Source organism: Ictidomys tridecemlineatus, chromosome 4 (genome assembly GCF_052094955.1).
Source record: "Ictidomys tridecemlineatus isolate mIctTri1 chromosome 4, mIctTri1.hap1, whole genome shotgun sequence".
NCBI classification, from domain to species: Eukaryota; Metazoa; Chordata; class Mammalia; order Rodentia; family Sciuridae; genus Ictidomys; species Ictidomys tridecemlineatus.
Genome location: NC_135480.1, coordinates 200,391,493 through 200,406,351, shown reverse-complemented (window position 1 = coordinate 200,406,351; position 14,859 = coordinate 200,391,493). Strand labels below are relative to the sequence as shown.

The window sequence follows — 14,859 nt, the reverse complement described above, 5'->3', positions numbered from 1 at the left end:
ATTGAGCCCAAAGGCACTTTACCACTGAGCTACATCCCCAGTCCTTTTTTTTTTTTTTAATATTTTTTTTAGTTGTTGCTGGACACGATGCCTTTATTTTATTTATTTTTTTGTGGTGCTGAGGATTGAACCCAGGGCTTTGCACGTGCTAATAAATGAGTGCTCTACCACTGAGCCACAACTCCAGTCCCCATCCCCAGTCCTTTTTATCTTTTGAGACAGGATCTCTCTAAGTTGCTGACCTTGAACTTGCCATCCTACCTCATCCTCCTGAGTCACTAGGATTACAGGAATGTGCCACAGTACCCAGTTTGAAATAGTAATGGTAGTATATCTTTTATTTTTATGGTAAGTTGAATTTTGACAAAATTTCCAAGACAATTCAATAGAGAGATGATAATTTTTTTTTTCAACAGATGGTGCTGGGAGAGCTGGGCACTGTTATACAGTCCTGTAATCCTAGCTAGTTGGGAGACTAAGGCAGAAGGATCCTTAGTTTGAGTCCAGCCTCAGTAGCTTATCAAGACCCTGTCTCAAAAAGGAATGGGGATGTAATTCAGTGGTAGAGTACCTCTGGGTTCAGTCCTTAGTACTGCAAAAACTAAATAATATAAAACAAAAATGAAATGTGATTCTGGGGAAAATGGGATATATACTTAAAAAAATCCTAAAAATAAAACTCAGGCCCTTTATAGTAGAAACAAACATTAACTCAAAGTGCATAATACCCCTTAATATATGACTTTTTGTGTGTGTGTGTGGTGCTGGAGATTGAACCCAGGGCCTCATGCCTGCCAGGAGAGCAGTTTACCACTGAGCTACACCCCCTGCCCCCAATATAAGTTCTAAAACTACAAATTGTACCAAACAATAGTTTTGTGATTTTGGAAGAGACAAAGACTTCTTACACATGACATTAATGGCACACAGTCATAAAGGAAAAAAATTGATAAAGTGCCAACATGTAAATATAAAACTTACACTTCAAAAGACATCTTTAAAGAAGATGAAAACAGGGCTGGTATTGTGGCTCAGCAGTAGAGCGCTCGCCTAACATGTGAGGCCCTGGGTTTGATCCTCAGCACCACATTAAAAAAATAATAATAATATAAAGGTATTTTTAAAAAGTAAATGAAAACATAAGCTTAAAGATTGAGGGAAAATATTTGCAAATCAAACACAATAAAGGAGTTGAATATAAAGGATTCTTAACAACTTGGTAAGATAACTCAAGCTTTACAAGTGGATGAAAATTATTGTATGAGTCTACAAAGAGCCAAAATTATATAGACAAAATGAAATAGAGGATGTGGAGAATAGGTAGTGTTTAATAGGTACAGAGTATTTGTTTAGGGTTATGAAAAAGTTCTGAAAATGGACAGTGGTAATTGTTGCACAACATTGTGACTTCAACACTACTGAGTTCTACACTTAAAAATGATTAAGATGATTAAACTGGGCATTGTGGTGCACTTTGTAGTGCTAGCTACTTGGTGGGCAGAGGCCGGGGGAATCACTTGAGCTTAGGGGTTTGAGGAACCCCCCACCTCTGCCCTGGGGCAATGTAACCAGACAGTGTCTCAGAGTAAAAAAGAAAAAGAAGAAGAAAAAAAGTTTAAAATGGTAACTTTTAAGTATATTGCATCACAATAAATATGTTTAAAAAATTTTAAACCATAGGGCAAAAGACTTTAACAGACCTTTCCTCACATTTAAAAGTGTTCAATACCATTAGTCATAAAATCATGAAAACATCCACTGTACATTTTGGAATGATTGAGTCAAAAAAAACCATAAAGTGTTTGTATGTGTAGCAAATGGAAATCTTGTATGTTGCTATAGGAATCTCACATGGTACAATCATTATGGAAATCAGTTTGGTAGTTAAACATAAACTTGCTATATGCTCTGGTTGTTTCACTTCTATCCAAGAGATAAAAACATATATCTACCAAAGACTGCATGCAAATGTTCATAGTAGCATTATTCATAATAGCCCAAGCCTAGAAACAATCCAGATGTCCATTAGCTGGTTAAATGATAAACAAAATGTGGAATACTCATATAATAGAATGCTCTTCAGCAGTAAGAAGAAATGAACTACTGATATATACTACAATGTGGCTAAGCCTAAAATTCATTATGCCAAATTCAAAAGAGTATATACATTTACATGTAAAGTCCAGAAAAGGCAAATTTATAGAGAAAGAAAGCAAATCAGTAGTTGTCTATGAGGATTGAATGCAAAGAGGCTCAGAGGGAATGTTTAGGGTAATGGAAGTGCTCTAAAATTAAATTTTGGTGATGGGTCCAAAACTCAGTGAATTAGTATAATTCATTTTTTAGTTTACTCAGGATATGGTTCAGTGTTAGAATGCTCCTTGCTTCAACCCTTTGCACAAACAACAACAAAAAACCCCTAATAACAACAAAAAAAGTCATTGAATTATACACTTAGAACGGGTGAATTTGAACATATGTGAATTATACTCAAGAATGTATTAAAAACAGTACCTTAGTTGGAATGAGGGGTAAAAAGACTTTTTGATAAAATATTGCACTGATGATTTGTGATATCTCTTTTAGTCATTTCTTGGAAATCCTTTATTCACAAAGCCTTACCCTTTGCCCTGATCTACTAGAAAGAAACTTCTTGTTTAGGAGGGTTGAATCAATTGTTTGGCATATGATTTTGGTGGACCCCAAAGTTAATACACATCTTATCAAGGCTGATGCAGAAAAAGCCTTCAAGGTCCAGGTTATATGTTAACTCTCTTCAGACATCTCACAAATGTGCTACTGATTGACATGCAGGCAAGTGTTTGGGAAGTGAAGGGATCTTGTCTATACCTGCTGAAAGTGGAGAACCCATGGAATGGTACCACCAGAAACTGCTGTTGGTAGAACAATTTTCACATGTGTTTCCTCACTGAGGCCTTATAGTGATACAAGATATGGAAAGTGTCTTTAGTTTTTCCTTGTAAAGAGAAATAGTAGGTGTTTTAGGGTGGACCATCTTGTTCAAAGAGCATACAGTCATGATAGAGCTGGATGTACATGAAGATTTTCTGACTCAGTATCCCATATTGATTCTTCTTGACCAACTGTTTTGCTCCAACTATTTACAGGTAAGAGAGGAGAAAGTATATAGACTTTGTGTGGTTTTTTTTTTTTTTTTTTTTTTCAGTTAGTCTGAATAGGAAGTGAAGTTGGGCTACAGTGTAAGTTTATGCATGGGTTGTATTCTAAGTACAATCAAGATGGCTTTGTTCCATTATCTGGGACCTATTAAAATTATACCTAGTGGAATTGTAGTTTGTGACATGGATGGCTGAAAGTTTCTTAGTCTTGATTTGAGGAACAGACCACTTTCTAAATTATAAATTGTGCCAGAAATCCTACGGAAATTCATTTGACAAACATTTATAGAGTGCCTACTTTTTGTCAGGCCTCTGGACAGGGTATGGGATCCCATAGCCTGGTTAGACCCTGTTGAGGTACAGCTTAAGAGGAGAAGAGGAATTGCATGGAATTTCCTTCATTGTTTTATTCTCTGTTGGTAGAACAATTTTCACATGTGTTTCCTCACTGAGGCCTTATAGTGATACAAGATATGGGAAGTGTCTTTAGTTTTTCCTTGTAAAGAGAAATACCATGTCTGCCCTGCTTTCCAAGGTGGCCACTTTCTTCACGGACCTGGAGCCCATTATTTTCTACTATCCCTGCAGCTGGGCTTTTCCACAGTTCCCCTTTTTGCTAAAAAATAGTTTATCTTTCCTTTTCCTGTGGATTTTTCATCTGCTTTTGTAATTCTATAGTTTAGAGATTACAACTGTTAACATTTTTTTTTTTTTTGGTTTGTTTTGTTCTAGTCTACTTGAACTTCCAGTCTGCCTTTTTTTTTCTTTTATAAGCACTGGCTTGGGTGTATTATACACTATGAGATTAGCATTTTGTGTATTAGGTTCTGTGTGAGGTAACTTACATGTATTCTTACGCAGCCCTGTGAAATAAATACTATTATTATATCACATATTTGCAAATGACATAGGTTTAAAGGTTAAGTAACCTGCCCAGTGCCTATAGTTAAGTACCAGAATTCTTACCTTCAGCCTCTTTATTACCTTTCCAGAAATCTACTTCCAGCCATGACTATTGTGCCAAAATTGTTCTTTTCAAAAATATCATTAATCATTTTTTAAAATCCTGCCTCATTTTTTGACATTGAAAATGTGTGAACTGCATGTCTTTTGTGCAGTTTAGCTACACTTTTGTACATATACTTTTGTGAAAACACTATTGCTTCTTTGGTCCCTCAGCTCTGCCCTGAATGCTCACCTTGTGTCTATTTCACTCAGGTATTTATATATACCTTTAAAGTCTTCACTTGAATATTATTTCTTCAAGGAAGCTTTTCCTGACTCTCTTACCCAAGACTGCATTGGTTCCTTCTATCATTTACTCCCATAATACCTTGTTTTTATCTTTTGCAGAGCTTTTCATACTTGGAATATTTGTTCAGTGGAATTTGTTCTGCCCTTTTCATTTTATACTTTTGTTTCTTCAATTTCTCCTGGCTCTTATTTTGCATTTGAGGTAAACAGTAAGTGTCCAATAACTGTTTGTTAACTATTTTTTTCTTTCTGCTTGTAGCTTATTTACTTTTAACTCCACGATTGTGAATCATAAATAGCATCTTCCTGTAATTTGTACTTTTAGCTTCTCAGGGCTATAATCCTCATGACTTCCTAACAGTTTTGAACTGTTCTACTCTTTCCCTTACTATACATGCCTTTTGTTTTCTCTATTGCATGTATTTATTTAGATTCCCATCTACAGAAAATACCCTCAAGCTCACATAGTTGTCTCCCCTCTTACAACACTTACTTTTAAAAAATATGGTTTTTTATTTTTAGTTATAGGTGGACACAATACCTTTATTTTGTTTATTTTTATGTGGTACTGAGGATCAAACCAAGTGCCTCACACGTTAGGTGAGTGCTCTACCACTGAGCCACAACCCTAGCCCTAGCACTTACTTTTGTCTAAAAGAAACTGCAGAGAATTTTGGTTGTTGAAATATGTCATTGTTTTATTGACATATTTAAAACCTATTGATTTTCTGTAAATAAATGGCATGTTTGTCCAAATGCACATTTTTCAAAGAATGAATGTGTCATTCTTTTCTAATGTTTTCAGAAAATTTGGGAATAATTGGTGGTTAAAAATAAATGCCCAGAATGCTTGGCATCTGAGAAACATCAACACATGGAATGCCTTCTCTGTGTCCACAGTATGACAGAAAGAAAACTCATGGGTTTCTATGAAGACTTATTGGTAGAATAGTCATCTGAATTTAACCTAGTTCATTCATTAGATTCTTTAGGTATGAGAGCATAAACCCAAATGCAGATCTGTATTTTTGGCTGCCATAAAATAGTACAAATATTTATATACTTTGGAGAAACATACTCAATAACAAAACAAGTGTGATTATACCTCTCTCTACTCAGAAGAACCATGGCAGGAAAGATTTGGCAACAGTTGAAAAATAGATAGCATGATGCCGTGGCAGGAAGCCCATGTTAAGCTGGTAGATTTGGCTTTACTTTGGATGAGTCTTCCGTGGCTCAAAGTCAACTGGTGCATTTGTTAAAAGTATGGATTCTAGGGGCTGGGGTTGTGGCTCATTGGTAGCGTGCTTGCCTATATGCATGAGACACTGGGTTCGAACCTCAGCACCACATAAAAATAAAGACAATACAGTCCATCAACAACTAAAAAAGTATAGATTCTAGGGCACTGTCTCTGGTGTAGAGTAGGATTCTGGGATCTGCATTTTTAAAACTTTAAAGAAAAATTTTGTTGTTGATGGACCTTTATTTTATATATTTATATGCAGTGCTGAGAATCGAACCCAGTGCCTCACAAATGCAAAGCAAGTGCTCTACTCTGAACCACAGCCACAGCCCCTTTAAAACATTTTTATTGGTGAATTATAATTATATATAATAATGGGGTTCATTATGCCATATTTGTACATGTACATAAAGTAATTTGATTAATTACGTTCCCAGGTACCTGCCCTTTTCTTCCCTTCCTCTCCACTCTGAGCACTTGCTGTATCTACTGATCTCCCTTATATTATTATTATTACTTTACTATTTTAATTAGTGCATTATAATTATATATGTATATATATATAAATATAAAAAGTGGGATTCATTGTGGTATATAGTGCATGGATATAGCATAATATGGTAGATTTCATTTGCCAGTACTTGTTCTCTCCCTTCTTCCCTCCCTCCCTCTTGATCCCCTTCATCTGTTCTCTTCATTATCTTTGCATTTTCATGAGCACCACTCTGTTTAAAAAATTATTTCTCTCCCTCTTTCTAGCTTCTGCCTAAGAGAGAAAACATTGGACCCTTGACTTTGAGCCTGATTTATTTCTCTTAGCATGAAATTCAATGGGTTCATCCATTTATCAACAAATGACATAATGTCATTTTTTTTGTGTGTGTGTGTGGGGGGTGGGTATCAGGGATTTAACTCAGAGGCACTCAATCACTGAGTCACATCCCTAGCCCTATTTAGTATTTTATTTAGAGACAGGGCTTCACAGAGTTGCTTAGCACCTTGCTATTGCTAAGGTTGGCTTTGAACTTGTGATCCTCCTGCCTCAGCCTTGGAGCCGCTTGGGATTACAGGTGTGTGCCACTGTGCCCAGTTTCTTTCTTCTTTATGACTGAGGAAAACTCTACTGTGAACATATTCCACGTTTTCTTTATCCATTTGTCTGTTTACAGGTACCTAGACTGATTATGTAACTTGGCTGTTGTGAACATTGTTGTGCTGCTTTGAACATTGATATGCATGTATCAGTAGAGTATGCTGATATTAGATCTTTTGGATAAATACCGAGGAAAGGAGTAGCTGGTTCATGTGGTGGTTCTGTTCCTGGCCTTTTTCTTTTTGATACCAAGGATTGAACCCAGGGGTGCTTAACCACTGAGCCACATCCCCAGCCCTTTTTTATTTTATTGAGAGGGAGTCTTGGGCTGGGGATATGGCTCAAGCGGTAGTGCGCTCGCCTGGCATGCGTGCGGCCCGGGTTCGATCCTCAGCACCACATACCAACAAAGATGTTGTGTCCACCGAGAACTAAAAAATAAATATTAAAAAAAAATTCTCTCTCTCTCTCTCCTCTCTCACTCTCTCTTTAAAAAAAAAAAAAAGAGAGAGAGAGAGTCTTGCTGAGTTGCTTAGGGCCTTGCTGAGTTGCTAAGGCTGGCTTTGAACTCTTGATCCTTCTGCCTCAGCTTCTCAAGCTGCTGAGATTATAGGTGTGTGCGTGTGCCACTGTGCCCTGCTGTTCCTGATCTTGAGAGTGGTTTTCAGAATGGTTGTACTAATTTGCCATTCCCACATAAAAAAATGTGTAAGTGTACCTTTCCCCCCCACATCCTTGCCAACAGTTATTATTATTTGTATTTTCAATGACTGACATTCTATTTTGAATGAGATGAAACTATATAGTTTTGATTTTTATTTCCCTGATTACTAGAGATGTTGAACATTTTTTCATATATTTTTTGACCATTTGTATTTTTTTTATAAAAAAACTGGATATCCATATGTAGAATGAAAGTAGACCCCTGCCTCTCAACTCTACACAAAAATCAGCTTAAAGTGGACCAGAAACACTGAAACTGTTAGAAGAAAACACAGGATCAACACTTCAGCATATTAATGCAGAAACCATATTCCTTGATAAGACTCCTAAAAGCTCAAGAAATAAAACCAAGAATCAGTAAGTGGGATAGAGTCAAATTAAAAAGCTTCTGTGCAGCAAAGGAAACAATTAAGAGTACATTTTTCTTTTGGCTTTGATTTGTTTTTTGGATTCTTGTCTCACTGTTCCTGCATTGTTGCTTCCTTTCTATCCTTGAGAAAAAATTTTGGAAGGCTAAATTGACAAGACTCTTCTCCTCGTGCCTTATTTATTTGACTTTGCTCTTCTTATAAGTCTGTTTCTTTCTGTCTCAGACTTACTATATGATAAGGCTCATGTTTTCCTTTCATTAGCATGAACATTTTAGTGACTCATCTTACATTATAGGATTTAGAAAGTTGATATTAAATTTTAATTTCTGTTAAGAAGAATGTGGTATGTCTCCTATCTTACTTACATATTTTTCTTGTTTGAGACGCATGGATTGCAAAGATCAGAATGAATGAATTTTGTACTTTGGGTTAAATGAAAAAATTTAAGACATTTGAACAGTGATTACTAGGGCATTCATACTAAGACATGCTATATAGCCATTTAAAAGATTGTTACATGCTATCAATAATATGTAGCTGAGTATAAAAGCAAATTAGAACAGTAGGTATAAAATGAACTCATATTTGTTTAAGCCACTCCCCAAACCCCTCAAATTAATATATTTATCTCCTTGTTTGTGCATAGGTAAAAGTCTCAAGGATATAAACTAAGTTTTCAGGGCTTGGATTGTGGCTCAGTGGCAGAGTGCTTGCCTTGCACATGTGAGGCAGTGGGTTCGATCCTCAGCACGACATAAAAATAAATAAACAAAATAAAGATATTGTGTCCAGGGACTGGGGTTATGGCTCATCGGTAAAGCGCTCGCCTTGCACGTGCAAGGCCCTGGGTTCAATCCTCAGCACCACATATAAATAAATAAAATAGAGTTTTTAAAAAAAAGATATTGTGTCCATGTATAACTAAAAAAAATTTAAAAAAATAAGTTTTCAGTTTATATTAATTTATTATCTTAGTAATAGATAATATCAAATAATTTTCTTTACATGTGATTTCCGCTAAGGAATTGCTTAATTTAAAAATTATAAAAGCATTGGTTTTTAAATATAATGTGATATTAAAATCTATAATGTGGGCTGGGGATGTGGCTCAAGCGGTAGCGCACTCACCTGGCATGCGTGTGGCCCGGGTTTGATCCTCAGCACCACATACCAACAAAGATGTTGTGTCTGCCGAAAAACTAAAAAATAAATATTAAAAATTCTCTCTCTCTCTCTAAAAATAAATAAATAAATAAATAAATAAATAAAAATAAAGATGTTGTGTCCACTGAAAACTAAAAAATAAATATTAAAAAAATTCTCTTTTTTAAAAAATAATCTATAATGTATTGGGCTGGGTTGTGGCTCAGTGGTACAGTGCTCACCTAGCATTTGTGAGGCACTGGGTTCAGTTCTCAGCACCACATATAAATGAATAAAAAAAGGTCCATTGACAACTAAAAAAAATTAAAATATATATATATATATATAATTTATTCTCCCTGTAAAATACCATTTCCTTAGCCAGAGTGCAGTGGTACATGCTTGTAATTCCAGTGGCTCAGGAATCTGAGGCAGGAGGATTTCAGATTTGAAGCTAGCCTCAGCAATTTAGAACTTTAGCAACTTAGAGCTGGTCTCAAAATTAAAAAAAAAAGAACTGGGGATGTAGCTCAGTGGTAAAGTGCTCTTGGGTTCAATTCCCAGTACTGAGGGTAGAGGGTGGGGAGATGTGTGTCTGTGTGTGTGTGTGTGTGTGTGTGTGTGTGTGTGTTTGTGTTTGCACATACATATAATTTCCTTAAATCTAGAACACTGAAAAATAGTACTAGGAATCTAGAGAGCTTCCTCTGTATTAGAACCAAAGAAATAAGAGAGGCTTAAATTAGTGTGTTGAAATCCCACACAGAGCAGTAGCTGATATGCACTGGTGACGCTATGTTTTGTTTTTTTGGGTTGTTTGGTCCGCAGTTTGCATTCATTGATCAGTGAGTCAGCTCAGATTCAAACCCACCGACAGCAATGAATGTTGAGTGCAGCCATCAGTGTTTCCAGTCTGTGGAGTTGCCTTTGTCCTCCCCAACTCCTAGCTCTTCTTTTCCACACTGGTTCTTTGAAGTCTGTTTTTGTCTTAGTAATCAGCTGTCTGCATGGTTGCCAGTTCACATAAAGCTGGGTAATTTCTTAAAGGTGGAAAAACTGTGAGAAGGAAAGAGCTCCTAGAGAACCTCACAGGTAGCTCTGTGACCATATAGGCGGTACCTGTATGTATTGGTAACTGTAAACCAGAGCTCAGGGACCCTGCTTATGTTTTGCTTTCTGTGTCACACTTAGAGCTATGAGTATTTTTTTCAAGGTAATTTAGCACAGATTATGTTTGGAGTTACATAATAGGGTTCATATCTAAAGCATTTGCTGTGTGCTAGGAATGGTTCAAAGCAACTTAAATATATTATTTCTTTGAATCTCAAAACTTCATGAGGTAGGTTCTCTTATTCATTTTGTACATTAGAAAATAGATTTAGATACTTGCTCAGTCACACATCTAGTTAGAGGGTTGAGCCAAGATTCATTCTGGATCTGATTCCAGAGCTAACTTTTTGCTTGAATTTAAGAAGCATTTAATAAGCATATGTTGGTATGGAAATAGTGAGGCAATAGCTCATAGTGAGCTGTTAAAACTTAACCACATAAACTAATTGGAGTTTGGATGTGATAAGTACTATATAGATATTGGACAATTTTGAGCAGTTTTGCTGATTAAATCATATCTTTGCCCATAGTGGAAATTTTTGAGGGAAAATGGAAGAAATGTGCATAAAATATTTGACTAGGTTTTATTCCAAATTTATTTTTAAAAATTTCTTCTTGATGTTGATATATCATATTTCTTACCAGATGTGTATTTCTAGGGGGCATTAAATATAATAGTAGGTCCTATCATGGAGCTCTCTTAACCTTGTTAAAATGAATCACTCTGTAGTCAAAACACAGCAAAAAACAAGAAACAATGGGTAATTCAAATAGATGGGGGACTTTAAAAAAAATTCACTTTGGGGGACAGGCTGCAGGACTGTTTTAAGGTGATTTCATGTAATGTGCGAACAGATAGCCTACTCCTTTACTTCAGGATATATAGTGTTGTTTGTAAGGATCCCAAGGTACAGTCAACGGTCGGTGGTTTTTTTAAATCCCAAACTCACCGACAGCGTTGAATGTTCCATGGAGTCCTCTTAAGGCTGGCCTGGTGGCCCTTCTTCAGCCTGCACTTGTGTTCTGAGGGCTATTGAGCACTGAGACTGATGGAGGCTCATACATTCTTTTCCAGGTTTTAACTGAGAATATTCAAATTATGAAATTAGTTTGTATACAGCAGAGAGGTGGTGAACAGTAGGACTATAGGTTGTAATAATTTATATACAAGCAGACTCAAATGGATATCTGATTAAATGGCTTTGAATGGATTTATTTTGTAAATTTGAAGATGGCAGATACTCAACTTTAGCATAGTATTTTTATTATTAAGGGATAAGAAAGAAATTAACATTAGGGACCTATTTGTAAATAGGCTTGTATTTGTAAATCCCATTAAATTCCTAATCCACATTTTCCTGGTTAAAAAAAACCTGATCTTTATTAAAAAAAAGCATACAGGGCTGGGGATGTGGCTCAAGCGGTAGCGCGCTCGCCTGGCATGCGTGCGGCCCAGGTTCGATCCTCAGCACCACATACCAACAAAGATGTTGTGTCCGCCGAGAACTAAAAAATAAATATTAAAAAAAATTCTCTCTCTCTCTCTCTTTCCTCTCTCACTCTCTCTTTAAAAAAAAAAAAAAAAGCATACAAACCAAAACTTGAATACTGGACATGATTTTCTAGTGCTCATTAATCATATTGCCTCTTCCCTTCTTTACTACAAAACTAACTATTGATATCTGGGGGTAGAACCTTTACTGCATAGCTAAATCAAACATGTGAGTTTCCTTTTCTTAACTGCCTGTAGGCAGAATGTTTCATAGGGGAAGATGGGAAAAAAGTGACCTCCGTAATTGGTGATTTCTCTGAGAATCCTGGATCAGTCCACAAGTCATTTTCCATATTGAAAAAAAGCAAAAATAAGTAAGTAAACAAAAAAACCCACCTGCTAATGGAAGGCCTATTTTCCTTCTCATTAAGGACACAGAGTGGCCTAGGTGGTATAGCTCATACTGAGTGTAGTCCCCAGCACCACAAAACCAACAGTCTCCCCAAAAAGTACTAAAATGCATGTCTTTGTTTTGGGACATAATGGTTATAGGACATAATGGTTATTTTAAATTATTTGTTGAATGTGATGAAATATCTGGAAGATTAATTAATATTGGTCTTTTCAGAACATAAGATTTATAATGGGAAGAATCTAGGAGTGCTCAGTAGGAAAAGGGTTTATAGAACTGTTGAATGAATTGAGGTTAATCTCCAACCAGGAATAGTTATTACCTTTTAGGTTTAAATACTAAAAGCTGACTTTCTCTCTCTCTCTCTCTCTCTCTCTCTCTCTCTCTCTCTCTCTCTCTCTCTCTTTCTCTGTACCAGGGGTTGCTTAACTACTGAGCCACATATCCAGCCCTTTTTTATTTTTTTTGAGACAGGGTCACTAAATTGCTTAAAGTCTCGCTAAGCTGCTGAGGTTGGCTTTGAACTTGCCATTCTCCTGCCTCAGTCTTGAGCTGTGGGATTATAGACATGTGCCACTGAGCCCAGCTTCAATTTATTTTTTAAAGTAACCAAATTGTACACAATAAGAAGAAAAAAAGAGCTGGGTGTGGTGGTGCATGCCTGTAATCCCAGTGGTTCTCAAGGCTGAGGCAGGAGGACTTCCAGTTCAAAGCCAGTCTTAGGAATTTAGCGAGGCCCTAAGCAATTTACCAAGACCCTGTCTCTAAATAAAATACAAAAAAGGGCTGGGGATGTGCTTAAGTGGTTAAGTGCCCCTGGATTCAATCCCTGGTACCAAAAAAAAAAAAGGAAAGAAAGAAAGAAAAAAAGAACAAAAGAAATATCAACCAGTGAGAATTTGGCTAAGATGTAAGCTGTTTATGTTCTACATCAATTCTTTTACCCTCCATCAAAATTCTCCACTAGCAACATTTGTTTTCAGTATTATGAGAGTATACCATATACAAATGAACAAAAAAATTTAAGCAACTATTACTGTGTAGTATTTTTAAAAATCTTTAATGGATTTACTTTAAATGATCTTCCCCTTTGGCATGAGGAAATATCAAGCCTTATAGCATTTGGATAAATATTCAGACTTAAAAAACATACTGATTGGGCTGGGGTTGTAGCTCATTGGTAGAGTGCTTGCCTAGCACATGTGAGGCACTGGATTTGATCTTCAATACCACATAGAAATAAACACAATAAAGGTTTTGTGTCCATCTACATCTAAAAAAAAAAATTTAAACAAAAGTACTGATTTCTGCTGCATCAAAACCATTCAGTGCTTACAAAATAGCATTTCTTAAATTCATGGCATTCTAAAAAGAATGCTTTTCATAGCCTTGATAAACTACAGAGGAGAGATAGGTAGATTTCTGGAATGACATAGGAGCATTTCAGATTGTATATGAGACAAATAACTTTCATACCCTAGAGACCACCATCCCTTATTTGTTTAGATTGCTTTAAGCCCTTAACATTAGTTTCTATCATTCAGCAAGTTTAAGTACACTTTGGGGTCTTTTAAATGAATATGGCCAAGGTATTTATGTCCTCAATGCAAGGATAAATCTAAAGGGTTAAAAAAGTTTAGGATTAAGTTAGCTAATGATTACATGGCTATATAAACTGAACATTTAATAAATTGTTCTTACTTAATTTAGACTGGTTTAAGTTAGTCAGAACTCACCATATCTTTATAATTTCACTTACCTCTTTTCTTTTCCAGAGATACCATGAAATATTGAAACCCACATTTCTCCAGCTTGGAGATGTAAATGTTTTCATAGTCCTTCTGTGGTCTCTTGGTATACTTGGAAGAAACAAGAAGCATAAACTCAATAAAACAATATATTTTAGTGATTAATAGATAATAGAAGAAGAGTCACTGTCTCAGGTGGCTGTCTATCTGCCTAGAAATTTCCCAAGCACCAGCAGGGAACATCACTGGAAGCATTTAGAGTAATGCTGCTAGTGGATAATTCTTAAGTTGTAAAGATGACAACAGACTGTCAGCATGAATCTGTGTTCCTTTTAGCTGAACTGTGCTAGTTTTCTGCTGCTTCGTTTTAACAGTTCAGCAATAGAATCCTAAGAATCCTTTCTCTTTTACATTGCCTTTCCCATCATGGAGCCCAGTATCTGCCTAGGGAACTAAACAGATAAAGCTGATGAAGAAGAAGATTGACTCATATGCTGATGGAATGGTATGAATTACTTTAAGGGAGAATGAATGAGGACTATTTCTGCCTCTCAATGATAGGAAAGGTGTATATGTAAGTAGGTCACATATGATATGATAGGCTTTCAAGGTTTAATTGAATTTTACTAGACTAAAGGAAAGATAGTCCAATAGAGGGAGAAAACATGCACATGAAATCCTAAAGGCAGGAAAGTTCAGGTAATGGTGAGTAGTGATATTAACCTCTCAGTGTTAATGAACTGCTCTTTAAAATGTGGGACACATAGCACTTGCTCTTCTGCACACACAGCTGTGAAATAATAATGAGGTTATGTATGTGAAAGAGTACAAATGTAATCACTAGGTTCTCCTCATTGCTCTTGGTTCATATGTGCTAACATAGAATAAATGAAGTACCTTATCATAATAGACATTTTCAAATTGGAAGATTCTTTGGCTTTCAGGTTTTTTTTTCTATAAAATGACCATAATTAAAATTTTCATATATTAAATGTTTACAGAAGCAGTATAGCATAGTAAGGGCACAGACATTGAGCCATAATGATGACTTTTCAGTTTCCTAGCTATGTGGCCCTGGGTAAATTACTTAACCCGTTTCTTTGTTTCCTTATCTATAAAATAGGGAT

The 14,859-nt window shown here is 36.0% G+C and overlaps 1 protein-coding gene and 1 long non-coding RNA gene across 8 annotated transcripts in view; one reads left to right on the top strand and one right to left on the bottom strand.

Annotated features, from left to right (window-relative positions):
- The window catches only part of Nr6a1 (nuclear receptor subfamily 6 group A member 1), a 229,022-nt gene that overhangs the window by 67,713 nt on the left and 146,450 nt on the right, over positions 1–14,859 (top strand). The gene's annotated exons all lie outside the window — the stretch shown is intronic.
- LOC110597741 (uncharacterized) overlaps positions 1–14,859 on the bottom strand; it is an 83,901-nt gene that overhangs the window by 40,595 nt on the left and 28,447 nt on the right. The window contains exons 3-5 of one of the 2 annotated variants that reach the window (XR_013438295.1): positions 13,744–13,843; positions 11,031–11,162; positions 8,956–9,026 (exon numbers count right to left, since the gene is read on the bottom strand). This is a non-coding gene — a long non-coding RNA (uncharacterized LOC110597741). Of the gene's footprint in view, positions 1–8,955; positions 11,163–13,743; positions 13,844–14,859 lie in introns of both variants that reach the window. The other variant, XR_013438294.1, reaches the window with a different exon arrangement.